Source organism: Hemiscyllium ocellatum, chromosome 31, assembly GCF_020745735.1.
Source record: "Hemiscyllium ocellatum isolate sHemOce1 chromosome 31, sHemOce1.pat.X.cur, whole genome shotgun sequence".
NCBI classification, from domain to species: domain Eukaryota; kingdom Metazoa; phylum Chordata; class Chondrichthyes; order Orectolobiformes; family Hemiscylliidae; genus Hemiscyllium; species Hemiscyllium ocellatum.
Window position 1 is genome coordinate 54478408 of NC_083431.1, and position 7960 is coordinate 54486367.

A 7960-nucleotide genomic window follows, 5' to 3' on the forward strand; every position below is an offset into this window, starting at 1 on the left:
CCTGACTCCCTTTAACTGTTGGGATATTACTCATGTCTTCCACTGTGAAAACTGAAGCAAAGTACTTGTTAAGTTCTCCTGCTATTTCCTTATCTCCCATCACTAGGCTTCCTGCATCAGTTTGAAGTGACCCAATGTCTACTTTTGCCTGTCATTTGTTTCTTATGTATTGCAAGAAACTTTTACTATCATTTCTAATATTACTGGCTAGCCTACCTTCATATTTGATCGTCTCCTTTCTTATTACTCTCTTTGTTATCCTCTGTTTGTTTTTGTAGCCTTCCCAATCTCCTGATTTCCCACTGTTCTTGGCCACTTTATAGGATCTCTCTTTTTCTTTAATACATCTCCGGACTTCCTTTGTCAGCCTTGGCTGTCTAATCCCTCCCCGGATAATCTTTCTTTTCTTGGGGATGAACCTCTGTACAGTGTCCTCAATTATACCCACAAACTCCTGCCATTTTTGCTCTACTGTCTTCCCCGCTAGGCTCTGCTTCCAGTCTATTTTTGTCAGTTCCTCTCTCATGCCCTCATAATTACCTTTATTTAACTATCACACCATTACATCCGATTTTGCTTCTCTCTTTCAGACTTCAGACTCCAGACTGAACTCTACCATATTATGATCACTACTTCCTAAGGGTTCCCTTACTTTAAGCTCTTTTATAGACTCTGGTTCATTGCAAAGCACTAGGTCCAGAATAGCCTGCTCCCTTGTGGGCTCCATGACAAGCTGTTCCAAAAAGCCATCCTGTAAGCATTCCATGAATTCCCTTTCTTTGATCCACTGGCAACATTATTTACCCAGTCCACCTGCATATTGAAGTCTCCCATGATCAATGTGACCTTGCCTTTCTGACATGCCTTCTCTATTTCCCGGTACATGTTGCGTCCCTGGTCCTGACCACTGTTAGGAGGTCTGTACACAACTCCAATTATGGTTTTTTTTGCCTTTGTGGTTCCTCAATTTCACCCACACAGATTCCACATCATCCAACCCTATGTCATTCAGTGCCATAGATTTAATTTTGTTCTTAACTAACAAGGCAACCCTACCCCCTCTGCCGACTTCCCTGTCTTTTCGATAAGTTGAAAATCCTTGGAGGTTTAACTGCCAGTCCTGACCCCTCTGTAACCAAGTCTCTGTGATGCCTACCACATCATAATCATTCACTATGATCTGTGCCATTAGTTCATCTGCTTTGTTATGAATGCTACGAGCATTCAGGTAAAGTGCCTTAATGCTAACTTTCTTATCATTAGAGATATTGGAAGTCATAAGATGTCCTAAGTTATCCTTGCTTTTTTCTGCATTCCCAGTCTGCCTCAATTTTAAATCCGCCTGGACACATGCTATCCTGCTGCTTATCTTTCCATTTAATGCCACACTCCCTGTCGCTTTCACTTTCCCTTTCCCCCCAACTCGGAAGTTTAAAGTCCTACTGACCACCCTATTTATCCTCTTTGCTAGAACATTGGTACCTGATCGGTTCAGGTGGAGACCGTCCCAACGGTACAGATCCCCCCCCAGTTCCAAAACTGATGCCAATGCCCCATGAAGTGGAATCCCTCTTTCTCACACCAATCCCTTAGCCATATGTTTACTTGCCTAATTTTCTTGTCCCTATGCCAATTGGCACGTGGCTCGGGCAGTAATCCGGAGATTATGACCCTTGAGGACCTGTGCTTCAATTTCCTGCCTAGTGCTTCGTAATCCCCAAACAGGTCCTCCACCCTAGTCTTGCCTATGTTGTTAGTACCAACGTGGACCACAACAACTGGATCCTCCCCCTCCCGCTCTAATATCCTTTCAAGCCAGTCGGAGATGTCCCGCACCCTGGCATCGGGCAGGCAACACACCATGCGAGACTCCCGATCCAGCTTGCATAGGATACTATCTGTCCCCCTAATTATAGAATCCCCTATAACCACTATTTGTCTATTTGCTCCCCCCTCTTGAATGGCCTTTTGCACCATGGTGCCTTGGTCAGTTGGCTCATCCTGTCCAGAGCCCTTTTCCTCATCTGAACAGGGAGGAAGAATCTCGTACCTGTTGGACAAGGTCAAGGGCTGAGGCTCCTCCACTCCTGAACTCAGGTTCCCCCTACCTGCCTCACTTACAGTCACACTCTGATGTGCCTGATCACTAGCTGAATGTGAATTACTTAATCTCCCAGGTGTGACTGCCTCCTGAAACAAAGCGTCCAGGTAACTCTCCCCCTCCCGGATGTGCCGCAGTGTTTGAAGCTCAGATTCCAGATCATCAACTCTGATCCGGAGTTCTTCCAGCAACCAACACTTGCTGCAGATGTGGTCACTGCCATTCACAATGGGATCAGCCAGTTCCCACATCATACAGCTACAGCACATCACCTGCCCAGCCATCTCTGCTTAGTTAATTAATTACTTAGTTACTTTGTACAAGTTTGAGTTAGAATACTTTCTGATACCTCTCTGCTATAGTCTTTCCCTAAAAAGGAATAATATATATACCCACACACAAAAACAAAGTAAATTTTTAACCAGTCACTAGTAAAGAAATAGAAAATCCTTACCTTAAAAAAAACCAGTGTAGTTAAGGAGGTTAGAGGAGGAGGGTGGGTGGGAGATACTACAGGTTTAACCGCCTTCCTGATTTATATACTCACTGTTTTCCTTCCCGGCTGCCCCTCTGCTCGCCGTCACTTCCCCTGCTGCTCCCGCTCTTTCTGTGAAGAGAGAGAAAAAAAAACACCACTGCCCGCTACAGGTAAGTAATTTTAAAACAAACTGTCTTACCTTAGCTGTAGTCTTCCAGGTTCGTTTATACTCAGCCGCTGCTCCCACTCAAAAAAAAACCCAATCTGTTTCTCTAACAACTTGTACACTTTCAAAGCAGTTTCAAAAAATAGCCAGTCCATCCTTAGCCTGACATCACAGTGAACCAATGAAGGCATACAGAGTGAGTTATCCCAGCCAAGTGCAGCACAGCCCAATTTAACACAGCACACTGCGTGAGGTCCCAGCTCCAGCTCCAGCCTCCCTCTGGACCATTAGTCCCAGGCACAATGTCTTGCAGGAGCCTGGAGTCGTTTGAGGAAGCACATTATGATGAGTACGAGTATTACAATCTGGCAGATTGCCTGCTTCACAATGGAGGGAAAAGCAGGAGCAAGAAAGAGAGCATTCGGAATACGAATCACCACTGCCCAGCTGGGCACGAGAGGAAAATCATGGACAAACTCTACAAAAGTGAGCTGAAAAGGAAGAGAGCTCAAAGCTCGTCCTAGGTGAGTGACCTTTCCCTCCTCCCCCCCACACTCGTGTGTCCCCTGTTCACTGCGTGATTTGCAGTGCCCCAACAAACTTAATTGTCAGGGTACTTCCATGTAATTAAAACTCAGATTGCTTTATAGCAGCATTGGCATAAAATGGATACTGAGCTAAAGAAAGATGGCTTGGGTTAGTTAAGTTCTAAGAGACTTCTTTATGAGGAATAAGATGCAGAGACTTTGTTTTGGGTGAGAATTCCAAAGTAGAGTGCTTTAGCGGGTGGAAGTGTAATGTTTTTGTCAGAATGGGCTCCCTTTCCTGGTGAGTTTGGATGCAGTCATTTCAGTTTGTCCCCTTCTTACCAACAAAGTGGATTTTTCTCTGTTTAATTCTAAAGTGCAGTAGGGGGTGACATTTGATTCCAAGGCTGAGCTCAATTTGTGGATTTTAACTCGGGTGTCATGAAGGTTCACAGTTAGCCTCAGGAGAGAGAGAAAGAAGTTCAGAGACTTAAATGGTCATTTGCATCTAGGCCCAGACATAATGAACTCCATAGTCAAATACGGTGCTCATGTATTGGAATCACAAATGAGGATGGAAGTCACATGAGTTAAAGAACAGCTACTCATTCAGAAGTTGTATTTAGTGATGTTACTTCAGGTAGCAGGAAGGAAAACTCAAATTTTGTACTGACTCCTGACCAACACATGATTTTATTTAAAATTGTCAAAAATGAGTCAAAACAACACGTGTGTACAGAGGAACCTCATTTATCCGAACGAGATGAGCAGACACTTTCTTGTTTGGATAATTGATAATTCGGTTAATTGGTTCAATGCCTCTCTTCTGGGGCTCGGAATTTTCTGAAGTTTCCTTTTTCCTCTCTCTGTCTCAGGATTTGTTTCTGAGCAGACACACACCTGCAGCATTATTCAACTCGTCCACCCCCCACCCCACCACCACCATCAGTTCAATGAGTTGACACAGCGAGCACTTGCTAAGTCTGCACCCCGTTCAGGAGACTAGGCAGCAGCACAACATGTGTGAGCCCCGGTCTCCGCCCTCCCAACCCCACCCTCCATTGACCCCACCCCTCAACCCACTTTGCATCCCCACCCCCGTCAGTACAGTGATTAAAAATGAACTTGGCTCACTGAAATGCTACTGAGAACAGTCCACCCCTGCCCCTGCCTCACTGGGGAAGCCAGAATGGACACCAACAGTAAGACTGCTGTTTTCTTTTCAGGGGGGAGAGTCTCAAAATACGCCCCCCCCACCCAAGGCGTGCACACACACCATTTTACTGCAACTTTTTGACAGGTTCCACCTTTGCCATGTTCAGGACAATGTTGGAGAGATTATCTGAGGAAGGGGAATTTAGGGTACAACCCTGTGTAGAACTCCAGGGAAAGTGTGGGGGGAGAGGGAGGGAGGTCAGTCATTTGGAGACGGTTTCTGGACTCCCATCGATGTCCAGGACTGTTCCCAGTAGCATTTCAGTGAGCCGAGTTCATTTTTAATCACTGTAAGCAAAAGGTGTGATCGGTGTTGAAACACTTCTTTGATGTAATGTTTCTATTGGAACCTTGATAACCTTCGGATAATCCAAAATTCGGATAATTGATATTTGGATAATCGAAGTTCCTCTGTATTCAGTTGTACAGATAGATCAAGTCTTATCTGTTTTCTGTAGCTTTGTTGGAGTGACGTCATCAGAATAAGCTTTATTTGGACTTAAGAACAAATGAATATTTATACAGCTTATTATAAGAATAGTAGAAGACCATTCAGCTCATCCAACTCGTTTGATTGGTTAAGGGAATGTCCCTGCCCAGCAAAATCCTTCTATCCCCGTCAGTACAGTGATCCCCAACATCCAAAACCTTTTGGGGAGAGACTTTCTGATTTCCATTACAACTTGTGTGTGAAATATTCTAATAGATTTCACTCCTAAATGACCTAACTCATATTTAATATTGTGGTCCCTTTGTCCTGAGTTCTCCCATCAGAGATTAGTTTCTCTCCATCCACCCAAACACCTCCTGTTATCATTTTAAACTCTTCAATTCCTTTACTCCTCCTTCCAAATTGAGGCAATTTCTGATGTAACCCTGTCTGTCCTAGATGTGACTTCAGTCCAATTCCACACTACATATTTTACTCTTAGGGCACACATGGTAATCAGTGGTGGACAATAAAGCTTGTCAAAGTAATCTATATCTGAAGAATAAAAGGAAAGGTGAAGAATTGACATTATTCAATTAAATTTGTTTCTCTGATTCGCCTTCACAGATTTTCAACGAGTGACCTTGATTGTTCCACCAAATTCCTGAGTCTGGTCTCCTACTGTTTTGTGAGGTGCCATCGCAACATAAGTTCTTCAGTTGCTGGATAATGGCAACTGTTTATTGAAGCAGCTTTCAATAATGTTTTGGGAATGAGTAGTAACTTTTGATAAAGCACCCATTGTGGAAAATCTGAGATGAAGAATTGAAGTGCAATCAAGTTAGTGTGCTGTGTCAGTATTAAAACTGGTAGCAATAGAACTTTTAACCATGAGAATCCCTACGTATGTTTTCCCAAGTATGTTTGAATCTGTTAATTGCAGTGTCAATGTTTCCTGTATTGAATAAACTTAGAAATGAAAATGAGCCACAAATCATGTCAACTTTATTTGTATTTTAACTTTATGTTGAGTTCTCCATGTGTGGTTACTGAGTTCAGTATTTAATGGTCAGTATGTTGAGAATAATGAGACATTAAAATAATTCCCAATGCTAAGAAGTGATCCTGTTTGTATACATGCAGAGTATGTTAACAGCCCAGAAAGATTAAGAAGAGTTTCACTACATGGGAGGCCATCCAGCAGGTTCAGACCAATGCTCAGTTCACACAATCCCTGAGGAATCTGAAAAAAAAACAAATTTACCCGACAGACCGTCAGACTAACAAGTTTCAACAAATCCGTGCCAGCTTGTAACTTTTTAATATGAATCAGAATCAAAACAACAAACAAATCTTGGTCAGTACAAAAAAATAATTAGACATGGAGTGTCAGATACAAAAGAGGCTATCTTGCCAAGTTTCTAAGCAGTCATTTCACCTGGAGGGTCAACGGCACCATTTTCCCAAGCAGCAGTCCAAACTCTTTTTTTTTAAGGACTGAATCAGTTCAATCTTCAGTTGGTTTTCATGTAAGCATTCCATCCATTCAATCTGTCCTTTCTGGTACACGTTTTCAAAATCTCCTTGTTTCTCCTTTCCAACTCTTCTGTTTCTGCTTCTCTTTCTCCTTCTTTCTGTGATCCACATTGCCTCCCATATTTTAACTTCCTTGGTGTTGATATTGATTCCAGGCCAAGGATCGCCAAGCCACAAGGACCAGAATTTATTTTCCAGAAATTACGAATGATCTCTTTATAATTAATGCAAACCCTTAAAATACTCAAACATTCACAAAAATATCCTCAATATGCAGGTTTTCATTACTACTAATGTTTCTGGTGTAACGACATGGAGTAAACTCTCCTGCTTACTGTAAACCAGCAACACAGAAAAGATTTATCTGTAACAGTTTGAGTGGCCAAGAACTATGTAAAGTAAAAATTAACAACTTTATTTCTTAAAATAAAACAGGGAATAATTCACTAACCACTATTTACAATGTCTTTCTCTAACCTACCTGTTACCTTCCCTTCTATAATACCAGTCTGATAAACCTCCCAATTAAAATTTACAAAACAACACTTCTTTTCTCAAAACGAGGCAGCCGTAGGTTCTTGTCTTTGGCTCTTCCTGTGTCTTCTTTGCTCCTTTGCATTACAGGTCACTGATCGAAAAGATACTTTTTTAAACAGTCTGTTTACATGCTGGGCTGTGACAGTTCTCCTTCCAACTGTTCAATTTTCCCCTGCCTTATACTCCAGAGCATTGGGTTATGTCATTGGCTTTTAAGATTGTCAATATACTCAATTCAAACTTGATTGGAGTTTATGTTTTGGGTATAATTTAAACTGGCTGAATTCAAGTTTGTTTTTGTCTCCAAGTAACATACTAATTGAGTGGTTCGACCCAGCATTACACATTACCATTTTTGAGTGCACTTGGTGTTGGGTTCGATAGTTCTGCTGCTTTTAACTCTCTTAAAGGTATACCCACATCGTCATAATAGAAAAAATGACCCATCATAATGAAAAGATGATTTCATTTTTTTCTCTATTTTTTAAACAGGTTCCTCTAATATACAGATAACTTTCATATAATTTCGCCCTAACTTCTTGCCATATACATGTGTATATATACATAAATATACATAAACATAAACATTAAATAAAGACTAATCTCATCTAAACTCTATCAGTAATGGGTGGCATGGTGGCTCAGTGGTTAGCATTGCTGCCCCACAGCGCAAGGGTCCTGGGTTTAATTCCTGCCTTGGGCAGCTGTCTGTGTGGAGTTTGTACATTCTCCCCATGTCTGTGTGGGTTTCCTCCGGGTGCTCCAGCTTCCTCCCACAGTCCCAAAATGTGCAGGTTAGGGTGAATTGGCCCAGAGGAATTGTCCATAGAGTTAGGTGCATTAAGTCAGGGGTAAATGTAGGGGAATGGCCCTGCGTGGGTTACTCTTGTTGGGCTGAAGGCCTCGTTTCCACACTGTAGAGAATCTAATCTAAAAAAGTTAAATCTGCGAAACGTGTTTGCGATTACAC

The 7960-nt window shown here is 42.2% G+C and overlaps 1 protein-coding gene across 1 annotated transcript in view; it reads left to right on the forward strand.

Moving 5' to 3' along the window:
- Positions 1-5816, forward strand: part of rcc1l (RCC1 like) — a 65084-nt gene extending 59268 nt beyond the window's left edge. The window contains exon 12 of the transcript XR_009646370.1: positions 5545-5816. The gene's annotated coding sequence lies outside the window, so the exon portion shown is untranslated. The remainder of the gene's footprint in view (positions 1-5544) is intronic.
- The last annotated feature ends 2144 nt before the right edge of the window (positions 5817-7960 follow it).